The sequence below is a fragment of the Athene noctua genome, chromosome 3 (genome assembly GCF_965140245.1).
Source record: "Athene noctua chromosome 3, bAthNoc1.hap1.1, whole genome shotgun sequence".
Taxonomy (NCBI): Eukaryota; Metazoa; Chordata; class Aves; order Strigiformes; family Strigidae; genus Athene; species Athene noctua.
Window position 1 is genome coordinate 63,754,306 of NC_134039.1, and position 12,324 is coordinate 63,766,629.

The following is a 12,324-nucleotide window of genomic DNA, read 5'->3' on the forward strand; positions in this document are numbered from 1 at the left end:
TGGGATAAATATTTCTGTGAAATCCCCACAGTCCTGACATTTATATAATGGTTTCAAAGAGGTTGTTAAGCTAAAAAATTATAGATTTTAGAAGATATCCCCAGTAAAACTACCTTGTTTTTCTCCCCTTCTATGCTACCATATCTTGTTCTATTTCTTTGTGTTAGATGAGCTTGCGCTCCACTGGACTGTTGAATGAATCCTCTCAGTCCTCCTGTCTTTGAGCCCAGACATTCTTAATGATGTTTAACATCTTTAGATCAGGAGGCTATTCAAAAACCTAATAGCAGCATGTTTCAGTTTCTTTTATTTTCAATACATCTCAGATTTCCTTTCAGACTTCATAATATTTCAGAATTATCTCTCTTGTTGCTTTCGTATGTTATGGAAGAAACAGAATTAAAAGTGGATTCAGAATAATTCTATTACTTAAGTAAATGCAAATTGTAAGAGTTGCATTTATAAACTGCTTCTCTGACAGCTTTTCTAGCTTCTAAAATACAGAACACAATGGGATCAGTAGAGTGCTTAAGAAATATCTAAATGCTTACTGCTTGCAATGATTTGTAAAATCTTCAGCTAGCAAATTCTCTTAGATGTCATTTGGGATTCTTCCTATATCATTGTTAAACTACAAGCTTCATTCTGAATGGAGGCCTGCCTACCTACTATGGTGATTTTTCTTATTAATAGCAGGTTAAAGTTCAGAGTGGAAAAAGCAATGATTGCCTTTGGGCACCCATCGTTGGATTGAGGTTGAGGTAACCTGGGAGTAAAAGCAATTATGCTATGATCATGTGATGACATTGAGCAACAGGGAGCTATAACAGAGACCTATAAAGGAAGCAAGGACTTACTCGCTGGCCTAGAGGAAGAGACCAAAAGCAGAAAGATGGCTGACTCAAGGGAGGGATCCTCCATGCTCTTGGAAATTGAGTGTGATATGGAGAAAAGGGAAATCTTCCAAACACAAAGCTATAAAACATTCTGCCTCAGTTCTGTACCCCTCTAATATCCTTCGACTCAGTTCAAAACAGTCCATAAAGACATGTTCTTTCTGTATCTAGTTCTTGATATATTGTGCAGTTCCTGTATTATTCACTCCATATATTCCTTAGAATGAATGTGCATTTGCCTCAGGGCTTCTGAAGTGCTTATTGTCCTTTTACTTCAGATAGTTCACTTCCCAAGCCGTTTTTGGAAGGGGGGTTGTTTTAACAGTGAGAGAGCTGCTCGTGGTCAGTATGGTCTTGTGGTTTCTTGCTCCTGTAGGAGGATGAAAAAATGTTGTCTTGACTTTTATTTATTGTACAAAACTTATAGAAGCCAGGTCCCAGACAAACAAAAGACAATGCAACTTCATGCTGTATAACTGTGGAACAACTTTCCACATGATGTTGTGGATAAAGCAATTAGACAAATTAATGGAGAAAAAAGTCACAGCAGGAACAATTACAGAGCTAACATTTTGGCTCAGGAATTTCCTAAGTCATAAATCATGGGACAAAGGGAAAATACTCTGAAGATAAGTTACTCTACTTTTATTGTGTTCCTGTATTCCTCTCTTGGCATTCACTATTGCCACCAAGGAACTGAGGTAAAGTGTTGAGCTATATGGTACAGCTATTTTCATGTACTGTTGAGCATAAGAGTACTGTCTTGCCTTTGGGTGAAGTCATGGCTTCTGTTGAATTGGGAAGTCTGTGGGAAATGTCAGTAATCTCGACATTTTGAGAGAAGCATCAGCTCCCATGTCACATGTCCCAGTGGGAATTAGAAGCCTTAGGTTTCCTACAAATATTTTCTTTCTGTTTTTGAAAGTAAAAATGCCCTTCAGCAATAACCCTTGAAATATTTCTATTCTTTCCCTGCAAAATAATATTTCGTATTCTTCATTTTAATTCCCTCTGTGTTGCTTCAGAACAGCTCCATAGCAAAGTAGATATTTTTATACGCTAAGACAGCTGGTGCCCCAGCTAGTCTCGTATACTGGCTCTCACCACTCTGTGCCACAGAGGAATTTGAAAGAATCCCATCAGCAGTCAGTAACAGAAGGATATACTCTGGAAATGTCTCTGGCTCCCCCTCTTTGTTATAAATAATGCCATCCCTGAAATCGCAGGGTTAGAATCCCTTTCAAAATATTTAGCTATATTTTATAACTTTGTCATTGTAAGCTGTGCATCTTTGTTAATGATATATTCAGATCAGCTTTCTGATTTTACTAAGAGCTTAACTTTCTATTGTTTTCTCTTTGCTTCTTGTCTCTTTTAATCTCTTCTGGCATATTTACTTCATTTGAATGGCAATATCTACCTCTTTTTTTCATTCCTATTTGCCTCATTCATCCTAAGAAAGTCCTTCAATAAACAAAATAGAGACAGCTGATATTAGAAATTATGCTTAAGGGAAAATCTTCCAAATGAAGAAGTATACCACCAATTTAAACACAAATTGTCCCCAAGTAAAGAACCATAGGAACATTCTGAAGGAGATAATATTATTCAAGAAAAAGACAATTTTCCAGCTTCTGTGGAATTATTATTTAAAACATAAGCAAATTTACTTAATGCTTATAATAAATGCTCTACATTATTTAGATATTTTATGTGTTGAACTGAAAACAAAAATTTATTTCATTTTGTTATAAAATATTTCTAAGTTTAAAGAGTTTTCTTTTTACACTACATTTTTTTCTCTGTATTTATTAAACAGAGATCAGTATTCTGAACAGGCTTTCTGTCAGATACATTTTTGAATAGTGATGTCATTTCACACAATGTATTACTCAAATTAGAATTCATAAGTATTATCCATGCAAATGCCCGTTGCAGGGGAAAGAGACTATATCATATTGCTTCTAATTCTCTTTCCTGAAAAAAGGCCTAGATGGAAAGGAACTAGAGAAGCTTATTCACTGGTCATTGTCACTATATTTCGTAGTATAAATGCTAGAGGGGCATATGGAGAGGTAATAAATTTATTCATAATGCTGAAGCCTTAGAGAAAGCATAAAAGGGGAGGAAATTGAGCACAGAGCTTGATTTGTTCAGAAAAAGGATCAAAGGTGAACCTAATTAACTTAATAATATACTTGCTAAGAATGTGTTCAGGGAACAGAAATAGTCAAGACTATATGGACATGGGATTCATTTGCTAAGATGATAAAGATAAAATAAAATGAGAAGATGTTCAGAATGAACCCAAAGGAAAAAACACTATCAGTGACTTTATATGTGATCAAAACATGTTCAGAAGCACAGAAAAATGCCTTCTCTCCAAGGAAGAACTCATTCATTCCATGTCTCAATGCCATCAACTATCCTAAACATAGAAGCCATTTCGTTATGCATATGAATAATATAATCTTCCAGTTGGGTGCTTATGTCTTAAAATAAAAATCAGAGTTATCATATATGTTGATTGTGACTTAGAAATAATTTTACTTTGTGCATCACAATCACTGACTCTTCTAAATAAAGCAAATATATATTTTATCATGTAATGGAATAACATTTCCTAGCTGGGTGCTTATGTCTTAAAACTGAAATCTGCAGTTTCACGTTTGAACGTTGACAGCTGCAAAGACTCTAAGAACTTAGACTCATACCCTTGATACTGAGGCTTTGCACAAAATACTAGTACTGACAACCTTTCACGTTTGTGCTCTATCTATAATGCTGTCAGTTCAGTCAGCTGCTGTAGCAAAGCGGTGGTAGCAGGGTGCTGCAAAGCTTCTTAAAAGCCACTACAGACTCCTGAGATGCAGGTGAGGGGGTGGTAGGAAAAGAACTCTGTGTGTGTGTGCATATATATATATATATATATATATATGGAGTATATAGGGGAAAATTTTGGAAAGACCCTGCTGAATAGCTGGTATAAACTGTATGTGTATGTCTTCCTCCAAAGAATCAATGCAGCTCAAATTCTACAAGGAAAACAGCTTAATGAATCAACACATAATTCTGTCCTCAATTTGAAGCCGAAATAAGCATGGTTCTGAGGATGTTGAGCACCATCTTTAACTAGAAGACTGTCTCTGCAGTTCTAGTGTCTCAGAATTTGAAAACACAAGGGGAAATAATTTTGTGTTTGCTTCAAAGGCTTAGGAGGCCCTGTAAGCAGATGGGAGTGAAATGCAATACTCCCTGGAACACGGTGATTTGAGGCTGTTGTTGTTTATCAGTTTGGCTGGCAGCCTGCTAGGAGAGAAACAAAGAGGCTTCCCTGCCTCTTGAGTTAATCTTCTCCTCCCACGTTCATTAATTTTCATTGGTCATAAAGACTCATTCCCAGTTCTAGGTCTGTGTAGTCGTTTATCATCATCAAAGAGCACTAAAAGGTCTGTCGGCTTTCCTGGTTTATTTTTTTAATTGTTTAGTTTTACCTTTTCTTTCTCTCCTCTTCCCACTTCAGCCTGTTCAACCAGAAACTGTCAAATTGGAGGTTCTGAGAACTGAAACAAATGCCTCCATATTCTTTCCTCCATAAAGCAATACGTATGGCCCATCATCAACCTTACTGAAAAACTCATCACAGACTCTGTGTTGTCTGGATTTGCTGTAGGTACTCCTTTCCTCTAGTGGGTAGGACCCAACCCAAGGAGGACAGTTCTGCAGAAACCATAGCAGTAAGGGGCACTAGGGAGTCACTTGGCCAGAGCAGACATAGACACTATTTCTTTATGTCCAGTGGAATTCAAATCCATTAAAAAGACATTGGCTTTGAAGCTGTGAATCCTAGCTCTGCCAGACTGGAGGGCAGTGTTCAGGTTTTCTCCCAGAGTCTGAAAAAGGCAAAGAGGGAGCTTTTAAACTGCAAACTTCTACCTTCACCTCCTATTTGTTTCTTGTCCTTTGGCATAGACGGGAAAAGTAGAAACATCTCAAAATCACAGAAAATGATGTTCAGGATGCTGAAATAAGTCTTCTGCAATTCTTTTAATTATATTTTTTTTTCACTTTCCCAATGCTAGGTTTTGACCCACATTCAGGTTTTGACAGATTGGAAGACATATAACTAATGGACCATGAAATTGTTGCAGGTGTAATTAAAAATATATTAGATCGGTAAAAATAGATACATGCAGTGACTTTTGATAGTGATGCCTGTCGGCCTGAAAAACAGGAAACCTTCCTGCTTCCTTAACATCTTGTCTCTTTCCTTCCAGCCTGGAATAAAGAAGTCGAGATGTACAGATCTCATCTTCATCACTTCTACAGATGGATAGCAAGAGTTTGTTTAGGAAAGATACCCTGCTCCTTTGTGCATACTTGTGAATTGCCTGTAACACACTACTATTTCCGTAAATGTGCTTCCTATTTGTAGTTAGAAGGCAAATCCCCTGCGCAAACCAGTTCAATGTTTATCAGTTAATCACAACTTATTCCTTGTGGCTTTCCTCTGAGAATCCTGGAGTTCGCTAACAAGGTTATGTGAGTTGTAATGTGGCATCATTTATCCGGATAGTTTGAATGACTGACTATTATATAAAGAACATTTTTCATACTATCATTTTTGTTTAATATACCTTTCTGTGTTAACAATGAATTTGAGAAGGCTAAAAAAAAGATTGGCTCCATTACTCATACCTGCAGCGAGGTCCTTAAGTCCTAGTATAAGGGTACAGGAAGGAATTTTCCAACAGGGAAAGTGGTTTTGCTTCTATATCCCATGGATCTTTGTTTTCATTAACGTTTTTATGAATCAATTTTTATGCTTTCACTTTTTTTCTGAAGTTTCATATTAATTATCATATCTTCTAACTTCCTTCCAGGTATGTTACTCATTCCACCACCCTCCTGACAGCACATTTCACCAGTCTTCTATGTGACTGTGTGATTTCTCACCCAAATTCCCTTCACAAGGTATTCTGCCACTGAGATCCAACAGTTCTGCACTGTTTTGTTCTGGTTTTGTGCGCTTTTAAAAAAATTTTTCTCCCATTCATTTCTTGTGTTTGTTCTGACCAAAGTCAGTCAAATGTCACTTGTAAATTATGTTTTAAAAGTCAGTTAGTTATGTTCTTCCAAACAGTGTTCATACCATCATATATTTGGTAAGATATCTGCAAGTAATAAACTGTTATTATGATCAAATTCTCCAAGGAAATATTTATTGAATTAACAGGAAACTATTACTTGAATCAATGTATAAGGTAAACACTTCCTACAAATGGATTATCTAATTTGGGGCTATTTCATTAACTGGAGTAAGAGGTTGAGTAGGAACATCTGGATTTTGTAATATGAGGATATATACTTTTGCACCAAAAAAAGGTATTTTTTGATTTATTGTGCACAGACAAGCCCTCAGTGGCAGAAGTATTGTCATGTCATGTGTGCTCTTTCTTACCCAACATAAATATCTGTGACAACTAAGTACATGTTTTTATTAAGTTTTTGAAAATGAAAATGACTGTAGAGGTTATTGGTCTGTTCTGCAGTCTTGAACTCCTTAGCATGATAGGATAGTTATTCTGTAACTCACTGCCTCCCTGACTGGAGATTTGTAGAGCTGTCAATTCCATCTTCCATCAGAACCCATTTACATTGTGACGTCCCTCTGAGACTTGATCCTCAGTCTTGTTTTACATTTGATGTGCTTGTGTTCAATTCATGAGGACCCACGTTCATTCTGCATGCAGTTCCATGGGCTGGGTGTCACTCCATGGTGCTGCTTGTGAGAGAGACTCCTTTGTTGTGAAGTAGCTATTCTGAAGTAGGAGACATCACAGTGTCATACCCCTCTGCCTCCAAAGGCATTTTTCTCTTTACTGAGGCCTTCTATGGGTTTGGGTGTGTGTCTTCCTCAGAATTTGTACACCGTCAAAGAAACCAGTCTTTAGAAAATTGTTCTGGAAAAGATTTCACACACTAATCATACTATCCAACCTGTGAGAAAGACAGCTAAGTGTACGTTAACATCTGCAAGGGGTATGTCTAACTTGTCCTTAAGATCTTCCTTTGGAATATAAATTCAGGTGATGCAATAAGTACAAACAAGGAAATGCAGATTCATCTAGCTTTCTGATAGCCTTCAGCAGTGGTATTTGTTGTTGTACTCTGTTGTCTGGAACTTTGTCCTCATATACAGGAGGTGAGGAGCAGTGCTTACTCTACCTGAACAATTTATCTTTTGTGATCTCAGTTAACAGCATTATAGACATAGCTCCTTCCCTTTCTTTTGCTATAGACAACAGTCAGCTACATCTCACTTAAAGCCCAATTTTTCAAAATGTTACTAAGTCCAAAACCTATCCATACCAAACAGAAATACTTCTATATCAGTCATGGATGCTTTAATTTGTATAAAGATGACATGTGCACTGTTGGCACAGAGGGAATAAAAATATGTCTTGACCAAGACTGGTCAGGAAGTCAAGGACTTCCTAGACTGTGTGTCATGTCAGACTCTTACATGTTCACATGAATAACCAAATGAAATATTCAATATTACTCACTTATTTCCTCATCTCATTCACTGTAATGAACCCTTAGCTTTAACTAGCTTTAGATGTTGATATTGAACTTATCATCCTTTACCAGCAATTTTCCTCCTCAGAGAAACTTCTGTTTGTTTTTCCAAACTCAAGACTTGGATTTCTGTGGGACTGCTTTAGTGATTAAGGATATCAATTAAACTCAGACACCAGAGTGAAAAGAGGAGGCATATTTTACTGGGGATAACCAAATAATGTAACAGAGTAATACAGAAAATATGTAGTAAGAAAAGGCAGAATAGTGCACTTAAAGCAGCAAACAGGAGAATATAGGGTAATGCATCAAATCATTACTACACGAGAGAGAGAATAGTGATTAGGAAAGACACATCACCACTTGCACACGTTACCATCATCCAGCCCCGCAGTGGCTGGGCAGCCCCGGTTACGGCGAGGGTTTGGAGAGCCTGTCCCGGCAAGGGGGAAATCCTACACGGTGCGGCCACCCATAGGTGAGGCTGACAAAGTCACTGTGAGCGGGTCCAGCCTTATATACCAGAGATCGACAAGCCGAATAGCTGGCACCTTTGTTTTGAGCGGAGAATTTCTGGTTTCATTCTCCTGTTGGATTCCACCCAAAGCCTGGCCAGGGGTCGGGGGGGGGAGACCAAGGGAGTTTCTAACAAGGCCAGATACTTGGGTTCTCTGCCTTGAACGAGGCTAAACAAGGGAAGTTGGATACATTCTCTCCTCACTCCTGATTATATTCTGTCTAAGCTGCATCTTTCGCTAGTGAGCTTACATACTTTGTTAATGATTACAGACTAAGTTAGCAGCTTCAGCTTGGGGCCTGTTGTTCAGGCTTCAGTATTTCAATGCTTTAGCACTTTTTACATCAGCAGAGGTGGTTTGTTATAACTTAGTACAATACCTACTAGCACAATGGTTATCAGTTATAAAATATACAGGATTCATCTATAGGTCAACTCTGGCTTGGGCCTGTTGTCCAAGCCTTAGCACTTCAGGGACCACAGAGAATAATAATTCCTCCTCCCTCTCCCAAGAAGTAGCTATTTGGCTTTTCAGCTCTCCTCTTTGGTTTGTGGCTGCATCCATCCCTGCTTTTGCCAACTTCCTCTGCCCTACTCTGATCTCAAGTCATTACACACACTCAGTGTTACTAAGTGAACACTTTTAATTGGAAAATCTTTGCAGATCATTATTTATACACATCTCCTGGACCTTGTCCCATTGTAGAAACCATATTGAAAACTGAGATTGTATGCATGAAAAATTGCAAAGTAAATCTGAAGACTTCATTTCAAAGAGTATTTCTGTCTGCCTCTTTGTGGCATTCAACTGGCCAGTATCAGCAAATATTTCCTCCACTACTGTGCTATAAAACCTGCTTTGAACTGCTTACTCTGTAGGTCAAAAGGGACTGGAAGGGATCCAAAGGAACCAGGTAACTTCAAGGGAAAATCTAATTACATTATCTGAAGAAAAGTTATTAACTGATGTTCAAAATTACCTACTCCCAGTTTCAGTGTTTCCACCAAAACCTGCTTTTTGCTTTTGTCAGGGTTTTGTACTTGTTATTTTTGAGGGATTAAAAATATTTTTATTGGGATGTTTCATTCTGAGATTTTTCCTCACTGGGATGAGACCATTGAAGTATTGCACTGAGATATTGATCAGACTCTCATTACCATTCCATGTTATTTTCATCATCTGGTGGAGAATTTGTGCTGAAAGGAAAGATGAAAAAAAAAAAAGAACTTGATCCAGTGATGAGCTGTGTGTGTTCTGCATTGAAATGGAAGCAGTCCCAGAATGGTTTCCAAAACGGTTCTAGTACCAGCATCAGACTGGTACCAGATTAGGTAACAGTCATTTAATTGGACAGCAGGATCTAGCTGCATTATAAAAGAAAATAGATATAAAGTTGTTAAAGTATAAAAATTAAATAATAATAACAAAATACGGCAATCTTGAGAAGTGGGCACATGTAAACCTCATGAGGTTCAACAAGACCAAGTGCAAGGTCCTGCACCTGGGTTGGGGAAACCCCCAGTATCAATACAGGCTGGGGGATGAAGGGATTGAGAGCAGCCCTGCTACGAAGGACTTGGGGATATTAGTGGATTAAAAACTGAGTGTGAGCTGGTAATATGCGCTCGCAACCCTGAGAGCCACCTGTATCCTGGGCTGCATAAAAAGAAGCATGACCAGCAGGTTGAGCGAGGTGATTCTCCCCCTCTGCTCTCATGAGACCTCATCTGGAGTACTGCCTTCAGCTCTGGGATGCCCAGCACAGAAAAGATATGGACTTGTAGGAGTGGGTCGAGGGGTCATACAGGTCATACAATTGATCAGAGGGCTGGAACGCCTCTCCTATGAGGAAAGGCTGAGAGAGTTGTAGTTGTTCAGTCTGGAGAAGAGAAGGGTCCAGGGAGGCCTTTCAGCACTTAAAGGGGGCTTATAAGAAAGATGGAGACAGACTTTTTAGTAGGACCTGTAGCAATAGGACAAGGGGTAATGGTTTTAAAATAAAAGAGGGTAGATCCAGGCTAGGTGTAGGGAAAAAAATTTTACAACGAGGATGATGAAACACTAAAACAGGTTTGCCAGAGAGGTGGAAGATACCTCACCTCTGGTAAGATTCAAGGTCAGATTGGATGAGGCCCTGAGCAACCAGATATAGTTGAAGATGTCAGGGCCCATGGCAGGGAGGTTGCACTGGATTATCTTTAAAGGTCCCTTCCACTCCAAGCCACTCTATGATTCTATGAATTTATGATTTAAAAAGCATTATTAGGGGGTCAAGATTGGAAAAACTCAAGCAGTCTCAAACTATTTTTCATGACTGTTATACTGGGGTTCACTTTGAAATTTTACCATCTATTTTTTCTTTTTTTTTTTTACAAGAGATGTAGTTTCCCAGTAGCTCCAAGTAAATGTTTAGTGTTAACAATTTCCGATGAATTTAACAAAAGTTTAAGCACTAAGCACATCAGAGGATTGCTCCTGCAAACTCAAAACCAGCTGCTGTATACTTTCTCTTTGATATTCTGAAAACAACATGACTTACCATTTTTAGTGGCTTATTATATTAGAAGGTCTACATTGTTCATTAATCAGTGTTAGAGCAAGACACTCATCATAAAAAACATCTGAGACTAATATAAGGAAAATGTAAATAAGCATCTCTGCGATAAAGATCTCGTCTTGAGATGCAAATAAAACAAACATAAGAATCTGCATATTCTCCTACAAGCATTATCCAGGCAGAGAAATCCAATTGTTCTCATATACCCTGATGTGATGAGTTTTAAAACAGTTCAAGAAACTACAAGATAGCTGGACTTTAAAAAACCATGGTTCCAAAGTCTACAAGTATTTATGTTCATTTTATGTAAATGATTGCGAAGCAATTGAATAAAAAGATCATTACCTTCATTAGAAGGTAGAAGAAATGTGAAATTTTAATTAACGGGAAAAGTCTTTATGTATATTAGATGAAAACCTGTTGATAGAACCCGTTCCATCTGGACTATAAAAACTGAACCAGGGCTATACTCTGGACACAGGCAGTATAAATCTCAAACAACTACCAGTGTTAGCCAGTATCAGAGATGACATCTCCTTAAACTTGTTCTCATTTGTCACTACTATTGTGAGCAGTCTGAAGCTCAGATTCATTTAATCTATATACAATCAGTTTTTAAATTAGCATTGCAACCACAGGGACAGATACTTTCTGAAGTTACTTAGATACAAGAGATCTGGTGTGGAGGTGTCTGTCACTCTCCATGGGCTATAGATACATCTAACTCCTGGTCTCACTGGTATAATGGCTATCATCTCCGCTGTTTATTGCTCTTTGAGTTGATGCTGTAAAATTCTGCATACTAAAACTGGGTGTAAGTGTATTAAATAAGATACTGAGTAATGAGTTTTTAATTTATGTTGCTTGGGTGCTAGAATGCTACAGCTTATGCCTAATTACATCTCTATCAGATTTAGCTAAGTCAACAGGTCAACCGTTACTCCCAGGTGATCAGTTCATACAACCAACCATGTTGCATGTAAATAAAGACATACAAAACAACACATCTGGTTTCACACAAATTCTTCAAATATTAAATGGCCTCTGATGACACAAGGGCAAAAAGCTGTCTGTCTGGATATCCTTCCAGAGTCTAGTTTCTGAGTTTTGGAAAATTCTTCTGATAATTTTTACTGTCTGCACAAGCCTAATTTTTCATTCTTAGTCCTGGTTTTCTTCCAGGATACTCTTCTTCCCTGGACCTCAAAACCTCCTTATATTCCTTAATTTCACAGTTTCAATGTGGCTTTGGAGCATGCTCCTACCTTGTTTGTTAGTGTGCCTCATTTTCTTGCTTTTTTGCTTGGCTCATAAGTTCACTATAAGTTCATGGTCCAGACCTTGAACTGGAAGGATCTTTGGCTGCTTCAATTCTTCAGCATGTTACATCCTAGCTTTGGCTCTACCATAGCTCCAGCCTAGCCAGGACCATGGCTGGGCACCACTGCTGTGCTCCAGTTAAAATTCTGTGATGTGCTAAGGATAGTTAATGACCATGTAAATGACTTTGCACAGAAAGGTATAGGGAGTTGTCACACTGAATCTAAGAGCTGCAGGAGTTGTTGTGTCTCAGAGATTCCTAAATTCTGTCTTTCGGTCTAGATCATCACCTGACTGTAACAGCTTGTATTGAAGCCCAATATGTCAGTGTGGGTGAAACACTAGTGTGCAAGAAACCAATACAAAAATAATCAAGTATAAGTTAAATAACTGTTGAAATTCAATTTTAAAATATCTTTCAGTCATCTCTTGAGCAACACAAACTTGCCTT